This window comes from Pleurodeles waltl, chromosome 4_1 (genome assembly GCF_031143425.1).
Source record: "Pleurodeles waltl isolate 20211129_DDA chromosome 4_1, aPleWal1.hap1.20221129, whole genome shotgun sequence".
NCBI lineage: Eukaryota > Metazoa > Chordata > Amphibia > Caudata > Salamandridae > Pleurodeles > Pleurodeles waltl.
Window position 1 is genome coordinate 876,902,446 of NC_090442.1, and position 18,820 is coordinate 876,921,265.

Here is an 18,820-nt window from a genome sequence, read left to right on the forward strand (position 1 = left end):
GTCCAGTCCCTTGCTCCAAAGGATCCGGTAAACATCCATTTGTGGGGGGGGGGGGCTTCCTGTTCCAGCAAAGGTAGCAGCAATGATATTGGGAATAGGCTGGGCCTATAGGGTGCCTGTGTATGGGTAGTTGAGGCACCTGTACAATGCTGAGGGCCTTGTGCCTTGGGAAAAAACACGTCTGGGCACCTTCTGTCACCACTGCCTCCAAAACTCTCCATGCTGTATCTACCTCCCCAGGCAACCCTTTTTGTTATAATTTTAATACCCCCCTCCACTGAGACATGATTCATGTGAAGACCATGATCAACTGATGAACAAAGTGGTACACTGGAACAATGGTAGACTGGGTGGGCCAGAGTTATCTCATACGCAGTTCAGCCTTGTCTGCAGAGGTTCTTGGGTGGGAAACACCCCAAAGCCTGATAACGATGTCTGCATTGTCATTGACTTTAAAGACAGAAGGGTGGCTAAAGACATGTTGACTAAACTTAACTTCACTGGGCCATCCATGTCGGCCATAGGGGCACTCCCGTTAGATTTCTTCTATAGGCCACCAGCTTGTCTGAGAACTGCACCTGTGCACCTTTGTTGACCTGTCTCCACCTCAAATAGGTTTACACCTAATTTACAGTTAGATGAACATGACTGAGTCTACACAAAGACCACTACTAGTGTCCCCTGCAACTTGCAGGGTGGGAATGGGCCATCAGACCCCGGACAGGCATAACAAATCACTTTGCCATCAGCCATAGATCCATCTGCAGCATGGAGCCATTAATTATTGACTCATGGAATGTGGCTGGCTTGACGAGCAACTGGGGAAGCTAAGACTAGCATACATTTATTGAATGTCACTCAGTCATTTGTGTGCAGGCTAAATGACCCTGAATTTATGGATGGGTATGCCATTTATTTTACACCACCTATTCCAGGTTCTATGTGCAGGTCTAAGGGACACCTCATTATTTTTATCTCTGTTACATTCCCAGCCCAGGATATATGGTCATGCCTTGGCTCTGTGCATTACCAGCTTACTCTCCTGCAGTGTTTAACAGTGCAAATGTTATCAATGAACATTTACAACAATGTTTTTGATTTAACTAAGGTGGAGTTGGCCAGGTCATTGCTTAAGGACCTTGACAATTGCATCAGTGGCACACAAGGGAGCTATGTGATTGTTCTCTTGGAAGATTTTAATTTGAGACCTTGCCAGGTGCCCACTTAAAACCCTTAGAGATGCAGCTTTCTTTATGGCCATTGAGGCTGTCTTTAATTTTGAACTACCAGACTGGGCAAGATGCTTTTCAGTGAACTTACGGTCATTTACAAAGCTAAATACTGTCTCATTGCTTTTTATGGGGCATGGGTTCAGTGATCAGGTGGGATTGGAAAGTATTGAGGATTGAGAACAGCTTTATCAAAAAATGATGGGCATCCCCAACTGCACCAGTTATTTGATATGCCACTCCAAGATCGGGTTAGGGTACATTAGTGACATTATAAACATGTAACCTGTCCTGCTGTTGTCTAGGATCTGGACAAGGGCCAAACCCCTTTTAACCCAGCTGTTTTTACCGACTGCCTGAAGTTGGATCCGAGCCTATTAATCCCTTAGATAAGGTATGTTCATAACACCTGTCTCGGACTGGACCAGGAAGGTCTTTTTAGCTCCCCTTGTGAGCTTAAATCAAGCTTCTTAAGCACCCTGAAAAACATGCTTTTAGCTAGATGCACAGAGGAGAGAGTGCAGAGGGAGGCTGAAAAATCAACTATCCAGGCATACGCTGGGATCTCTAATTGCAACAGTATCGAGTCATATTTAACATGAGCTAGTAGCCAGTAACACATATTGTTGCTAGTAAGACTAAGATTGAGCACAGTGAACTTTTTAGCTGCCTTCCCCAACCCAAGATTCCTATTTTAAAACTCTACTTCCATGTCCCTGTGACGGCCGGTCTGCACAAAGCCTTTTACATTTTTACCTTTTTTAAACTTTATCTTTAATCTTTTTTAAAAGCGGTGAACATCCTTTAAAGTAGAGCAGCTCTTACCCTTTTGAAATCATTGTTAACTGTGAGGATCTGTTTTGCTACTGCAGTTTATATTCAATGTGCTATAAAGCATAGGGCATATGTTCTGCTGTGATGAGTTGTTAATATTCTTATTGTTATTTCATTCTCTATGTTTTTCACTACTTATTTTATGCTTTTTATGATTTGTATATGATCAAATATTGATCGAATAAAGATCGTTGAATCAAATTGATTAAAAACAATGTCTCAAGAGGCAGGACAGAAGACCACTCCCCCACTGTATGTTTTTAAGCATCTATTGCTAACAAGTCTCTGACAGATAGCTACAGCTGCCTGTCGGCGAGTCCTGAAAAAGAAAGAGTGAAAGGAAAATGGCAGAATGAGACGGAAGATATTTAGAAACTTACAAGATGATTAACAGACACAGAAAACAAGAGCAAGTTTGAGAAAAATAAAGTGTGACAGCAAATGATAATGAGAGGAAAGAATAAGGATGTAGGAGCATGCAAGGCAAACAAGCAAGTGAAAAATAACTACAAGCTGTTAATAAAAGAATAATGAAAAATGTTTTAAGTGAAAAAGGTACAGACCAAGAAAGAAACGTTAGATTGGGTTAGATGCTCATGTAAAGAAGCTTTGTGCCTCAATTATATCTCAAGTGGACTTCTACTAAATGAAATTGCATGGGGGAAGTACAAACCTTTGCAGCAGATCGTAATGGAAGATTCATGGTAAGATAATCGAAAATAATTATGCAAATTGTGTTGCAAGAAGGAGCAAGAGTTTTCCTCCTCGCTCTCTCTGGAAGAGGAAAATTGTACAGCCATTAGAAATATGACACTTGACATTTCGGTAAGTGGAGTCATTAGTTTTCATAAGTACTTAATTCTACAACAAATGAGAGTAAATAATATTAAAGATCAAACAAAAACATTTACTACATATTGCAACAGACAAAGCCAGCGCACAATTTGGAAAATACTTTCTCTGGTAAACTTTTTAACAACTTTGAGTAATTTCTCCACATGTAAGAAAAGCCCAATTAAGTATTACGGCAGCCACATACATCACACACTTTAAAGTATGATGAAAGCAAAATTGAACTGTTTTCTTCCTGTAAGTGTAACCACGAGAAATTGTTTACCCAAACTGCACGCACTAATTATTATGCTCTTGTGAGCACAGCTGCTAAGTATGTCCTTTGTATATCTCAAACTATAATTTACCTCTTTTAAAGTATAATTTGCATGGGCTACTTTAATAGCTATTAGACAAATACATCGTTCAACTTCCCAATAAGGATTTAACAAGTGCACGTATTCTTAGGTTCTATGTCCTGATTAGGACGAGGCCGTGTCCGATGCGGTAATTATCGCATCCGATAAAAATCCTCGGAGGTGTTCAGGAGCAATAATTATGGCATATTCTGAACTTTTGGGGAATAACATGCGGATTTTCGTTCGAACTGCATCAAATTCTGCGTGTCCTGGTAAATATTGGACCTTTTCCCAATGTCAAAGTCCGGCAGGTTTGTCTCCCTTAAATTTTTCAAAGTGCCCAATCTTTAATCCTCATAAAATTCTGGGCGGACAAACCGATCTTTTCCGCACCTGGCAAGTACCGAAAGCGATAAACATCTCACGACTTGTAGTTGCAATCCCTGCACAAACAGGTGTTTGAGAAGTTATAACCAGTTATTCGGCTGCTTGTAACGAACCGCAGGCAAGGTAATTTGGGACAGGTACCTCAGTGTGACCAAGGTCTTGCAAAGTGTCTGTAGTAGGAATATATCAAAGCAGAACAGTTATAATTCTTGGTGGCTCATTCAGAAAGCTATACCATAATTAAAACAATTCAGTAAAAATAATAATTACATAGCGAACTACCTGGGGCCTCTTATTGCTTGAATCTCGATACCTCCAATTTAAATAAAATCTTTTTTATGTGTCAAACGGTTATCAGATAATTGTTGACATAGACCATATTTAAATAATTTGTGAATCCGCATAGTGTCTACAAATACGTCATTGAAGATTTGTGCATTTTGATACCTCCATAGTACTGATTATGATCACATATTGAATTGTGAAGGACGTGTGGTAGTTGATTGAGCTGATAGGCTTGGCTGAGGTCTTGTAGTGTGGACATTTGGTTTTCTAAGGGGAGATTTTACTTTACTACTGGAAACAGTGCGTCCCCTCTCTCTTGTTTCATAGTAACTCATCAACGTTAATATTTTGATGAGTTTTGAGTCTGTAGCTTACTGATTAAGACTTTGGCTGCAATGAGAAATTTGCCATAAAAAATATCATATTTCCACCCTTCTTTTTTATTTCTCACCCCACTTAGCGATCGAGGTAGACCGGCCTTCCCATGGCATCAAAACTTTGACAGACAAATGCTAACTCAGGCCCTCTGTGCTTTTGGAACCATGCACACTCTTCGGAAAGGTTGTTTGCCGTTGTCTTCAGCATGTTTTGAAAACTACTATGGAAGATTCTGGCGAAGTTATTTCAAATGGAAGGCTTGTGGAAGGAATAATCTACTGTCCACTGTCCCTGTAGTTCAGTTTAAATGTCCATTGTTGCTTTCTTCGAATTTCCAGTCTATCAAGTAATTTCAATGTACTGCCTGGTTGTTCCACAGTTCCCTTTGGCATGTATGACACCTTAAGGCTCCTATGCAAATATAAACATGGCTCGTATATGTAATCCCCGGAGACCCATGTGAATTTTGCTCTTTTAACCCCTACATTGCCAAATGAAACAAATGGATGGCCAACTTTTTATACCACACGTAAGACTTACAAAGAGCAGTGTAAGGTTCCAACCTCTGATCTACTCTATCAACACCACCCATATGCTTATTGTAGTCCAAAATGAACGCAGGTTTGCGCACTTCTGCAACCTGACCCCAAACAGTCACAGGGGAAGTACACTTGTATCATGGATGGTAGTTAGCATGTACACATCCCTCCTGCCTGCAAATTTCAGAGCTAGCAGCTCATTATTCCACAAGCCACTGCACTGTTCCCTCCTAAGTTTTTTACAGACAAGCTCACTTGGATAGCCTTTCCGGTTAGAACACATTGTGCCACAAGCAACAGTGTCCAATCTGAACAATTCCTTGAACAACTGCACTCCAGTGCAGATGTTATCTACATACAAATGGTGACATTTGTTAAACAGTCGTCTACCAAGTTCCCACTCAATTTTCTCACTAACTCCAAAAGTGGACGGACAACCAGGGGGGTCAATACTGGAATCCCTACCAGTACAGACCCGGAAATTATACACATATCCTGTATTACTTTCAGACAGCATATACATCTTAATTCCATACTGTGCCCTCTTGCTAAGAATGTCCTGCTTAAAAATCAAATACCCTAGAACAGGATCAAAGAATTGTCCACACTTATTTCTTTGCCTGCAACACACACCTCTGAAAATCGATCTACAAAATGATCAAGGACAGGCCTAATCTTAAAAAGACGGTCACAATCAGGCTGGTCTCGCGGCAAGGCTAAAGCATTGTCAACAAAATGCAGCATCCGAAGAAGAAGCAAATACCGATTATGAGTCATTATTACAGGAAATATAGCCGTTGCCATCAAGGTACTAGTAGACCAATAAGAAGCCAGTGACGGCTTCCTTATCAACCCTATCAAAAAAGTCAAACCGAATAACTTTTTCATCTCTTCCACATTAGTGAGAATCCACTGGGTAGCGCTAGACTGAGGCCTAAGTCTGGCAGCGTTGTTCCACAAATACTGCTCCGCAGACAAATTAGTCTGCTCAACAATCTCTTCCAAAAATACATCGCCCATAAACAATTCAAAGAAATTAACAGGCAAAAAGTTTTCCTTATTTACTCTACATGCTGGGAGACAGTCAAGGCAGGCAACTGTGTCTGCTCCATGTTTGGGGAAACCCAGGTGTCAGGTCTTCCAATGGGAAACCTTTCAGCCCCAGGCTGCTGCACTACTGGCACATCAGTGTCCTCCTCTAAAACAGGCCCTTCATCTGCATTCAAAGTGGCCTCCTCATCAGAAGCTTTCTCTCGGACAGAAAACTCACTGACAGAATCTATCACTTCCTCCTTTGCCTCAGATGCAGAGTCAGTCTCATAATCATGGTCAGAAGATGACTCAAAAGGCATGCCAGCAAACTGCTGGGCGGTCACTCTGCGGCTAGCCATGATCGTTTCTAAGAAGTGTAACTTGACAAATGTGCCAACAACAACCAGCACTGTCTAAAATAAGTAATAAACAAAGTGTGGCTTTATCACAAAGAGTTACGAAGTGAACAACTATACCACTCACTTGCTTGCAAAAGCTAGACTCACCAGCGACTCACTTGCCTGCAAAAGCTAGACTCACCTGCAACTTCTCGTTACAGACACAGCAATCCCAATGATATCCCACTAAAAAGAAAAAAGAAAAGCAAATTAAGCATAAGACAATACAAATATCATTGTGCACAAATCTAAGGACAATATCACACACAATGATATTGTACTGCATTTAGTACACCACCTACAAACATGTCATTCATGCATGGCAACAATACTCCTTTGGAGTAAATTGTTTTTACTTACCTAAAACATGCAACTATGCAAACTGTAGGTCAACCACTGCCAAAACCGCAAGAAGCCACAGCAAAGGAAGCAAAAGCTTTGAACTAGAGCAAAAAGGGGAAATACACTGTTAAAATCACAAATGCAAATACTTCACCAGTTGATAAATACCACACCAGCAAGCATTTGGAAATTTTCCCTGGTGTCTAAGTGGACTCTGTCCCCCTTGGGGGTATATGGGCCTACAAAAAGGTGCTGAAATGGCCATCAGTAATGTGCCCCCTCTGGGGGATGACATTTGCAAAAGGGGGTGCCCCCCAACACAAAAACAACAACAAAAAAACTGGCGTCCTAGTGGTTTCTGCCCGGCAGATGGGCCTAAAGAAAGTGGCCGATCTGCCCCCACGGGGGCAGAAGTGGCCATCAGTAATGTGTCCCCTCTGGGGAGGGTGAACCTTGCCAAAGAGGCCACTCCCCACACAAAACACAGACACACAAGATCCCCGGTGCCTAAGTGGATTCTGCCCCTCCTTAGGGGCAGATGGGCCTAAAAAAAATTGGCCGATCTGCCCCCAAGAGGGGCAGAAATGGCCAACAGTTCTGTGCCCCCTTTTGGGGGCGACCCTTGCCAAAGGGGGCCCCTCCAAACACAAAAAAACAAAGGTGAAATCACATCCCTGGTGTCTTGGTGGCTTCTGCCCCCCTTGGGGGCAGATGGGCCTAAAAAAATAGGCCGATCTGCCCCCCATCAGAAATGTGCCCCCTTTGGGGGGGCAACCCTTGCCAAAGGGGCTGCCCTCTACAACCAAAACACACACACAAGATCTGTGGTGCCTAAGTGGATTCTGCCCCCCTTGGAGGCAGACAGGCCTAAAAAAAATAGGCCGATCTGCCCCCACAGGGGGTAGAAATGGCCAATAGTTCTGTGCTGCCTTTGGGGGGTGACTCTTGTCAAAGGGGATGCCCCCAACACAACCAACACAAAAAACAAAGAATAAAAATCCTTGGCATCTTAGTGGCTTCTGCCCCCCTTTGGGGAGTGAAGGGCATAAAAACAAGTAGGTCGATCTGCCCCCAAGGGGGGCAGAAATGGCCATCACTCTTAAGCCCCTTTTGGGGGGGGTGACCATTGCCCAAGGGGTGCCCCCAAAATATGCACAAACACAACAATCCCTGGGGCCTAGTGGATTTCGACGCCCCTGGTGGCCAGATCAGCCAAAAACATGGCTGATCTAGCCCCAGGGGGGCCGAAACACACCAAAATATTATGCCCCCAGGGCAGAGACCCTTTCCCAAGGGGTTGCTGCCCAAAAATATGAAAAAATATTGTGATCTCTGGTGTCTAGTGAGTTTTTTCCCCGAGGGTCAAATCGGTCAAAAAAATGGCCCATCTGGCCCCAAGGGGAATCGAAACACAGATGCATAATTGCTCCCTTGCCTATGGGGTCGCTCCCCAAAAAACAAAAACAAAATCCCTGGTGTCTAGTGGGTAGATTCGTGCTCCACGATCGATGGCCGTGTCTGTTTGCCCTCTAAACACCCCCCCCCCTTTCCCCCAGGAGAAGGACTTACCTAAAGGAGGTCCTCTCTCCAAACGTGCTGGGAGCAAATCGCTTCCAGTGCGTTCCCAGCAGCATTTGATGACGTTGGCGCTCTGTGAGTGTGCCAATGTGATCAGATTGCTGAGGGGTGGGGTCGGGTTGGAAGGGGAAGCAATTCCCCTTCCATCCCTGATGGGGGTGTGGGTGGGAGGCCCAGAGGGGGAGCGCTAGTGCTCACCCCTTGGGCCAGGTGCAGAACGAGCTGGTCTCATCCTCGGCACACAGCAACCGTGGAAGAGGACAAGACCAGCTTGTACCGGGAACCCAAGGGATTAAGGAGGCAGAATAGACAAGATGGCTGTCAACCTGCACATTGTCATTGGAGTGACTTTCAACCAGTCCTGATTTTTAAGCAGTGGTACTAAGCATGCTGGAAAGTGTAGTAATACTTTTCCTTTCGTGAGGTGACCTCTGAGACTCTGGGTGCTCAGTTGTATGGATCACAAATACAGTTGTAGCTGAAAGCTCCTTCATGACCTAGGTTCGGCTGACTATGAGAAAATCTCCACTTAAAAAATCAAGAAAAACAGGAAAACATATAACAGTTACACTGACAATTTCCCATTTTTAAATGTAATTATTTTTTTGTTGAGTGCAAGCACGCCCTTCTCGTAAGAAAGAAGGGCACAGATTTGTGGAATGTGGTTACCTTTTAATTCTCATCTGGCCTGAAGCCTGCCCAGTTTACACATTATGCAACAAGCTTTAAACCTAAGCATTAAATTGTTGAAACAAGGGCAAGATTAGGGGATAGGACAGACATGACCATCAAAAAGCATCATGTTGGAGAACAGCCTTCACTGAAGGATTGTTGAAGCATTTTATGTAGTTGTTCATTTATTTGTTTATTTAGTTAATAGTGTTATATTTTCTGGACCTAACCACTGGGGTAGGGGAGCACTTTACATTAAATAAGATAGCAATGGATAACTTTTAAAAAGCAAACACTTTAAGCAAACTGGGTTAGGACTCATAGAAAGTTAACCAGAGGGGTAAACTTTGAAGTGGAGGGTCTTCAAGTTTTCTCTGACTTTTAAGTTATCCGCATTCCATCTGATAAATTAAGATATGATGTTCCAGTTTGGATATAAAGTTAAAAAAAAGCTTGGTTTACGGTTTTGGATCTCTTCTCAATGGTAGCTCCAAAACTAGGTGAGTTATTTCTTATAGATATCTGTACCCCTGGGATGAGGAGTATAAGAAATTGGGTCTTACTTAGCAGAGGTATATACCCGTGTCCGAGTAGGGACCACAATCCTAGTCAGGGTAAGTCACAACACAATCCAAATTACTGTGTGCAAACCCTCTGGTAGCTTGGCACAGAGCAGACAGGATTAACTTAGAAGGCAATGTGTAAAGCATTTGGGCAGTAACTCAGACAGTAACACAGTGAAAGCACCACAAAAATTCACCAGACAGGCTTAGAACAAAAGATAACACTTATGTGAATAAAATAAAGTCAAAACAATCAAGATCCAATGTACATAAGCAAAGGTTGCAAATAGCCTAAATTCACAGAAACCTGTGGATGCATTGAATTTATCACAAAGTACCTGGTGTGTGTCAAAAATAACGATGCAGAGGGCCGCAGAGGAAGAGGAGCATTAAACACCAAAGTGATGTGTGGATCTTTCCGGTGCGGGAGAAACGATGCATAGTTTCCTCTACCCGCGGCTAGGAGATGTGGTGATTCTTTTCACGCTACAAGGTGATAAGTCAATTTTCTGTTGCACAGCCTTGGTCCTCACTGCAATGAGGGCATTATTTTGATGCCCAGGGACTAGTGAGGCAGCAGGCACTACATCAATCAGGGAAATGGTGTAGTGATTTTCCAGCCATGAGGCAGGAGCTGCGTGGATTTCGGCCAGCAGTCGTTGAATTTTTCAGGCATTGCGTCGATTTTTCAATGCACAGATCTCCTTGAAGAGGTGAAGTCTGTGTTCCCCCTGAGACTTCAGGAACAGGAGGCAAACTCAATCCAAGCCCTTGAAGAGCACTTTAGGAGGAAAGCAGAGTCAGGAGCAGCTGGCTGCAGGGCAACAAGCAGGGAAGCAGTCCAGATGGGTCCTTCAGAAGGCTTCTGACAGAGTCCAGTTGTAGGTCCAGAAGTTTTTGTTTTCGTAGGTCCAGAAGTGTCTGATTTGGTGGGGTCATAGACCCAGTATATATACTCAAAAGTGCCTTTGAAGTTGGGGAAATTTCAATGAGTGGTTTTGACGTGCACAAGTTCCCCTTTCAGCCCTGTTCTGTCTGCCAGGATCCCTGTGGGGGTTTATCAGTCCTTTGTGTGAGGGCAGGCCACTCGCCTTTGAAGAGTTGGAGAGAGCCCCTCCACCCCTCCTGTACAGGGAGACCCATTCAGTAGGCAGACGATTGCAGATGTGACTGATTGTCCTGTGTTTATGGCTGTCTGGGTAATATGCTCAAGGGGAGCTATCAACAAGAACAGACCAGACATGGATTGGAGACAGGCTGTGAGGCACAGATGGCAGTAAATGCAGAGAAATGCCCACTTTCTAAAATTGGCATTTCTATAACAGTAATATTAAATCCAACTTCTCCAATAAGAAGGATTTTCTATTACCATTCTGGTCATACTAAACATGACAGGGCTACTCCTTTCAGATCAGAATCTACCACTTAAAAGTATATAAGGGCAGTTCTAATGCTGGCCTATGAGAGAAGCAAGCTTCGGAGTAGTGTAAAACAAATTTGTGAGTTTTCCCCTACCAGAACATGTAAATGTACATGCCCTGACTTTTACTTACATAGCACCCTGCCCTGTGGGTTACCTAGGGCCTACCTCAGGGGTGACTTTTATGTAGAAAAAGTGGAGTTTAAGGTTTGGCAAGTAGTTTTAAATGCCAGGTCATAGGGGGAGTAAAACTGCACACACAGGCCTTGCAATGGAAGGCCTGAGACATGGTTAAGGGGTACTTATGTGGTTGGCACAACCTGTGCTGCAGGTCAACTAGGAACATTTAATTTACAGACCGTGGGCACTTCTAGTGAACTTTACTAGAGTCTTACAAGTACATTAAATATGCCAACTGGGTAGGGACCAATGTTACCATGTTTAGCACTGGTCAGCAGTGGTAAAGTGCACAGAGTCCTAAAACCAGGGTCAGAAGAATGGAGGGAGGCAGGCAAAAAGTTGGGAGTGATCACCTTAAGGCTGTGAGGTCTAACAGGGAGTTTGTCCTCTAGATAATATATGTCAGAGCTTGGGGAGCCTTGTGGATTTTGCAAACTACTTTGAATGTAAGCCTCTTTAAATGAAGAGAGAATCGTCTGTTTTCATTTATTCTGGTATATGTTTCTTAATATGTGGACCATGGAACCATGGAACTCTCATCATCATGACAAGCTTTCATCATCGTAGTAACACCACAGCCATTAGTCTAAAACGGTGATTCAAAATACTCATCATTTTCTCTCTCGCTCTCTCTCTCTCTCTCTATATATATATATATATATATATAAATATATACACATATATACATTTATATGTGTGTATATATATATGTGTGTGTGAGTGTGTGTCTGTGTATATAAATAAAGAGAGAGAGCTAGAGAGAGAGAGAGAGAGAGAGAGAGAGAGAGAGAGAGAGAGAGAGAGAGAGATAATGATGGGTATTTTGAATCACCATTTTAGACCAAATGGCTGTGGTGTTACTATGATGATGAATGCTTGTCATGATGATGAGGAGAGTTCCATGGTTCCATGGTTGGTGTGATCAGGAGTCAAACATTACTACTGGTCCAAGGATGGTTAAAAAAGAAATAAGTGCCCAGAACTGATGAATATCCTACAAGGCTGCTGTCAGTGCCACACATTGCTGGAATTACCAGCTGCAAACTCTTGTGCCTTCCTTGCAATTCTGTCCCTTTCTTCTACATTGATTCCTATGTCAGCCACATTGGTATTTAACTGCTCCACTGATTCCAATTAGTGAGGCCCATCAACATAGAAATTCCAACACATACATTGCATTTTACGAGTGATTAAAATAGGCAGTGTTCATCAAAGCAGTGGCTGACCGACCCTGAATTGTTCCATAATAACCAAAAGAAGTCTAGGAGAGAATTACAGATAATACCCTGGTGTGCAACAGGAGAGTGCACCTGCTTTGTTCCCCCTGCCTTCCCTGGTCACTATGGTATTGCAGAAGTGGCCACACACACTTGCGCAAGCCCTTCTGTAATGCTGACAGACAGAGCTATTTTCAGAGGGTGTTGCCTGATTCGCATGGAAGTGTGGGCCATGCAAATTAGAGAATACTTTAACGGGAATACTTTACCTCTGTGACAATGGCATATTCCAGATGTGAGCAGAAAGGCAAACAGGTCCTTCAGATGTGCACTGATACTGTACCACAAAAAGGTGGCAAACTATAAATGCACCTTTTCAAGCCGGTCCTCTGGAGGGGGGAAGGGCATTCTATGGACCCCTCAGACATCACTCCACAGGCAGGTTTAGTTACTCACTGCATCAGCATGTAAGGGGATCTCTCCCCCTCTTTAATGTGTGAACAATATGCTGTCTGCACTGTGAAACATGGAGCGACTTGTAAATAGTCACTCTGTCCTTCACTGAATGCACTACCCTTAGGGCAGGCATGGACTCATGACTGACCTGGCGGTAGTGCATTTATCATAATAGGATGCACTGTCCCTCCTTGCACCTGGAAAACCTGTTTTTTTTTTGCAAGTTTTTATTCTCATATCAATAAAGAATTACATAAACCAATACAAATTGACCTATGATGTTAGGAAAGGGACAGCAATACCCAGGGGTTGTCAGAGCCTCCAGTTTGTAGACAGTAGTGAAGGTGCGGCTCAAGAGCAGTTGAGCTGTGGAGACTCAGGCCTGTATAATCCAGTTCAATTATGTTCCCTGGGGATGAAGTGAAATAGAATTACCAATCTCATACTGTATCTAAGAATACTTAAACAAGGGAGGGTGGTGAAGAGGGAGTTGGCAAGAAGGGACAGCAAGCCAATTCAATTAGTACATACACACAGTTTGCACAGGTATTAAGTCCTCCAAGACATTAAACAGGGGCACAGAGGCCCATGAAATCTGTGGCCAAGCCGGACAGGCAAACACAAATAAAAGCGAAGAATACTGCTACCAAACTTGCCAAAGACACTAACAGAGAACAATGATCTATAAACCATAACAGTGAGTATGTGGGACCTGGGGGGCCTTACCCATCCTCCATGCTTGTCTCTTAGTGATTCTAAGCTAGGACAAATGTACAGGGCATCCTCAGTCATGGGGGCAGCATCAGATGATTACTTTTCATTATGGGAGGCCACCTGTGAGAGAGAAAAAAGGGGAGCAGCATCAACTCCAGGGGAGAGAGACGCAATAGGGGCATGGCATAGTGAGGTATCATTTGTCAGAAGGAGGATCAGTCAAGTCGACTAAGAAGTCCAAAACTGTCTTTTGCCCATGGGGTTAGTTGGGAAACTGTTGGGCACACTGGTCCCAATCCCAGGGGGCCTCTGTTTTGAGGGTGTGCATAGCCCATGGGAAAGAAGGCGTGGGTGGAGGAGGCCAGACCTAGTTGTGGAAGAGGGAGTGTATTACATGGTCCGTTCTTGCTAGGAAGGCTCGTGGTATGCTCTCACACACATCTGATTTGTCTCCATGTTTATAAGTGACTAAAGATGCCTAGTTTTGCCACTGCAAGCATTGTAGCCAACTTGTGGTGAGTATGCACATCTATATCAGGGACATGTGCTACAACGTGAAGAAGGATCAAGTGGGCAGAAGGCTTCACAGTTTGTGGATAGAGACATTACAAGAATACTTATACAGTCACCCAGTAAGATTGGACACCCTGGCAACTCCACAGAACATGGTATATGTCACAATCTTCTTCGGAGCATTTCTAATAATAGCTGTAAAGTAGTAGCCATGCCCAGTGAATCTTCTGCAGCACTCAGGTGCTCATTCCAAGTTTGGCGGTCAATACCAAAGACCACAGTGGAAACAGCAGCCGATACTCCGCCAGTGATGTAGTGAAGACCGCCGCACAACACCCACCGCCAAATAGACAGAAAAAAACACACCATCTGCCCAAACGACGGTATGAAGGAGGCAGCTGCACCAACGCCACGCCGAGAAAATACCGCCCGCCAGATGGCGAGTCACAAATCAGCATTGCGGAACCCAAAACAACCGTAATCCATTGGCGGTCCAAACCGCCGCTGGAAAAAAATAGTCATCACCGCATAAACACTGCACTAGATGGGATAACACCAATAGCATCACCTGAAACACATTCACACTCCTGTCCACAGCACCACAAAACACCCCCCCACACACAACCAGAACCCTTTGCAACTAGAACCCCTGACAGAGCAAGAGAAGAGCACACTGAAAGGAGGCACTGCACCTTGATACCACAGGCACCATCATACTAAGCACGCATCACACACCACATCACTGCACCCAAACACCACAGAGCAGACACACATACCATTACACGTATTCACAACTACAAACAGCACATCCATAATCCCTGCACACCATACACCCCCACCTACAACACAACCACTATGGCACCACAAAAAAGCCCAGATTCACAGACGAGGAGCTCAGGGTAATGGTTGAAGAAATAGTCAAAGTGGAGCCACAACTGTTTGGAGCACTGGTCCAGGAGACATCCATAGCCCGGAAGAACAACTTATGACAGAAGATAGTCAACAGGGTGAATGCAGTTGGGAACCATCCACGGACAAAGGAGGACATTAGGAAGAGGTGGAATGACCTTAGGGGGAAAGTACGGGCCATGGCTTCCAGGCACCAAGTAGCCATCATGAGGACTGGTGGAGGACCCCCACCACATCCCCCAGAAATGGCACTGTGGGAGGAGGTGGTCCTGGCCATACTACATCCGGAAGGGCTGACAGGCATTGCTAATGGACTGGACATTGGTAAGCCTGCTGTACCCACCGGCCACCATGTCCCTTTGCACAGCATGTACCCACACCACCTTCTTACCCCCCCAAATGTGCACAAACCCACTATTGGCCCAATGCCCACCCTTGCATGCCACAGCCCTCCACTGATGCCATTCCCTCACAGCCCCACCTAGTGCATGTAAGCCTCACACAGCAGTAAGTACGACAACTACCACAATGCAACACTCCCTATCCTTGCCTGACTGCTACATCCATATCACATCTCTGCAATTGCACATTAAACCATGTCACTCCCCATCACCAATATGTGGTAGGAATGCACATCAGTACATGGCAATGACAGTAGCAAGACAAATGTAAATTGTACTCCAAAATAGTAGCATTGCAAACTTCCACTGATGGAAACACAAGCAGTGGACTAGAAACTGTCAATGCCATTACTGCCCTGTAAATACAGGAAATGACGTCATACAACCATTTGTGTCACCGCTACAATACCATCATCTGACACAATACCTCTCATCCCACAGGTCTCCCAAGTACTGCACACAGCAGAGGAGCCCAGTGACAGGAAGCCCATGCCTGGATGCAGCACCTGCAAGCCTGGATTCGGACAAAGAACCTGGCCCATCAGACATGAGTGGTCAGTCCACCACCACCAGCCTCACCCTGCCCACAACTCTAACCACCTCCCTAATGGCAGCCAGTGCACAGCAGAGCCCACCTTCCCATACCTGTGTCCCAAGGTCACATCAATCATCATTGTGCCCCACAGGTCAGCGGCAGGAGTCAAGGGTGCAAACCCAAGACAGTGACGGTCCTAGTGTCAGTCGGAGGGGGCACACTGCACCAGGGGCACAGGGAAAGGGGGCAGCGGTCAGTGGGAGGCCAATTGTGGGACAAGGGACGAGGCAGGTACAGGACACGACTGGCTAGGAGGCCGTCTCTAGAGTCCTGGGAGCCTACCAGCAAATCCAGGACCAGTTGGGACAGATATTCACCACCTTGCAGGACACACAAAGGTTGCAGGAGGAATACCACAAGGAGGCCAGGCAGCAGTGGCAGGCACACAATGCCACCATGGCCTCCATGTTAGGGGAGTTCAAGGAACTCAACTGCATCCTGCGGACATTCTCCACCCAACAGCAGGCCCCATCCAGTAGTCAGTCAACACCACTGCCATCAACGTCAGCATCTGCTACTGGAATGGAAGCACAGCAGGAGGACCCACAGGCCACCAGCACCCCTACCCCTGCAGCTGAGGACCCACCCATAATAGAAGTCATCCATCCAGACATCCTGCAGGACCTCAGGCCAAGACCAATCCCCCCACCAGGAAGTGATCCCTCTTCTGAAATGTTACCCTTCTGTGCCACTGGCACACCCTGTTGGGTGTCCAATACCAAGGTCACATCATTCCGAGGCAAATGGACACAGAACCTATGAACCTAACAGCTTGACCACCCACTCTGGTCATCACCTAGAGCACCACCCCACTCCTCTGGACTGTGACATTCTACACTAAATAAACAACTATTACAAGTGATGGTGCATGTCTCTTTATTGTTTGTATTGCAAAATTTGTCACAGAACAGCAAAGAAATACACATGTCTACACAACAATAATGTCAAAGTAACTGAGGTACTGGGATACACCAGCAGGTGTGTAAGTACATCCATATTGTTTTAACATCCACTGTCAACTATGCCAACAGGCAAATCAGCAAGCAGACTGGAAACAGATGTCAATTGAAGAGGGATAAATAAATGGAATGAGATACAATGCTGTAGCAGTTGAACACAAATACAGGATGAGTGTCCCAGAGCTATGTTACACCATATGTAAGGGCCTGTATTGACATTCACACATGTGTGGCACAGGAATGATGAAACATAGGTAACATCCTCAATTGCACAACTCACTGAGTAGTCAGGAACAGCTACTTGCCACACAGAAAATGACAATGCATGACATGCCTATACAGCAGGACAAGACTGATAAGTTCCCCTAACATATCCCCAAACAGGCAGCCTGAGGACCCTAAACCTTTAGTACAACTAGAAGGCTGTACCGCAGTGGCACCAGCATTCCACAAATGGACTTAGCAGCTATGCATTTCCACTACCTCTCATGGTGAATCACCTACCCTTCAAGGTTGTTAACCAATATGTAAGGTTCTAGTCTCCACACATACCTTGATGCATGCAAATACAGGCTACAGATTGGCTTCAGCAATACATCTCCCATGCCCAGATGATATGTAATGCAGACATACTTGTACATCAAGGAAAGTAGTGACAAATTATGTCAGTCCTGTTGTCATGTGCCTCATCAGCCTCCCCCTCAGCATCAGTCACCGGTCAAAAACACTGCTCCAGCATTAATGTCCCCCTCCTCCAGCAGTCCAACAGTGGAATGTGCCTTCTGAGGGCCAGATTATGGAGCATGCAGCATGCAACAATGATCTTGCAGACTTTCCCTGGATTATACTGTAGGGCACCACTAGACACATGAAGACAATATGAAATCTAGCTTTCAAGAGACTGAAAGTCCGTTCAATCACACGTCTCTTCCGGCAATGTGCCTCGGTGTACATGTTCTCCCCTAATGTAGTTGGATGTCTCACAGATGTCAGGAGCCAGGGCAGGTTGGAGTATCCGGAGTCACCTGTCTGGAAAAGAAAACATGGCCATAGGTAACACTGCTAGGCGGAGTGCTGACTGTGTCATGATCGGTATTAACGTCTGACATGGAGAGCAGTACATATACCTATGAGCCAGGTCCTTTCTCCCTGTAGGTGTGACATCATTGCAGGGACACTGCTGTTCCTCAGGATGTAGCAATCATGTACTGATCCAGGGAATTTAGCGTTCACATGTGTAATGTATTGGTCTGAAAGACACACCACTTGTACATTGAGTGACTATGTACATTTCCTGTTTCTCTAGACCTGTTCATTGATCCTCGGAGGTACCAGGGCAATGTGAGTCCCATTAATGGCCCCAATTACATGTGGGACATTTGAGATGTTGTAGAAGGCTGCTTTTACGGTGGGAAAATCGGGAGCTAATGTGAACCTAATGTACCTGTGCACATGCTTGAGTAGGGCATCCAGCACATCCTGCAACACCTTACAGAACTTGTGCTGCAAAAACCCTGCAGCCAGTCCCACTGTACTCTGAAAAGAGCCACTGGCCAGGAAATGCAGGACTGACAACACCTGGACTGTTGGATGGATGGCATGGGGATTCCTCAAACCCGGCAGGAGTTCGGGCTTCAACTGGGCAACCAGTTTCTTGATGCACAAACGGTTTAGTCAATAGGTCATGATGATGTGACATTCTTCCATGGTTTCAACATCTAATAGTGGCCGGTAAATCTGTGCATTTCTCATCACTCCCTTGTGGGCAAATCTGTGCAGGGACACAAACAACAATCTGGGAATCTCTCACAACGTAGGTCATTCAGTATGACACATGACAGTTATTAGGTAATAGTTATGCAAGTTGCCTGTCATGTTGTGGTAATACACATTACTTCACCCTCCGTACCTAACCAGACGATGGCACATAATTCCTGTGGGAATGGACGTATTCAGGACAGGTACTAATCAAAACGAAAAAAGTACACTGTTCCAAAAAGAGAAGAAAAATCCAGATAGGACGCCGGAT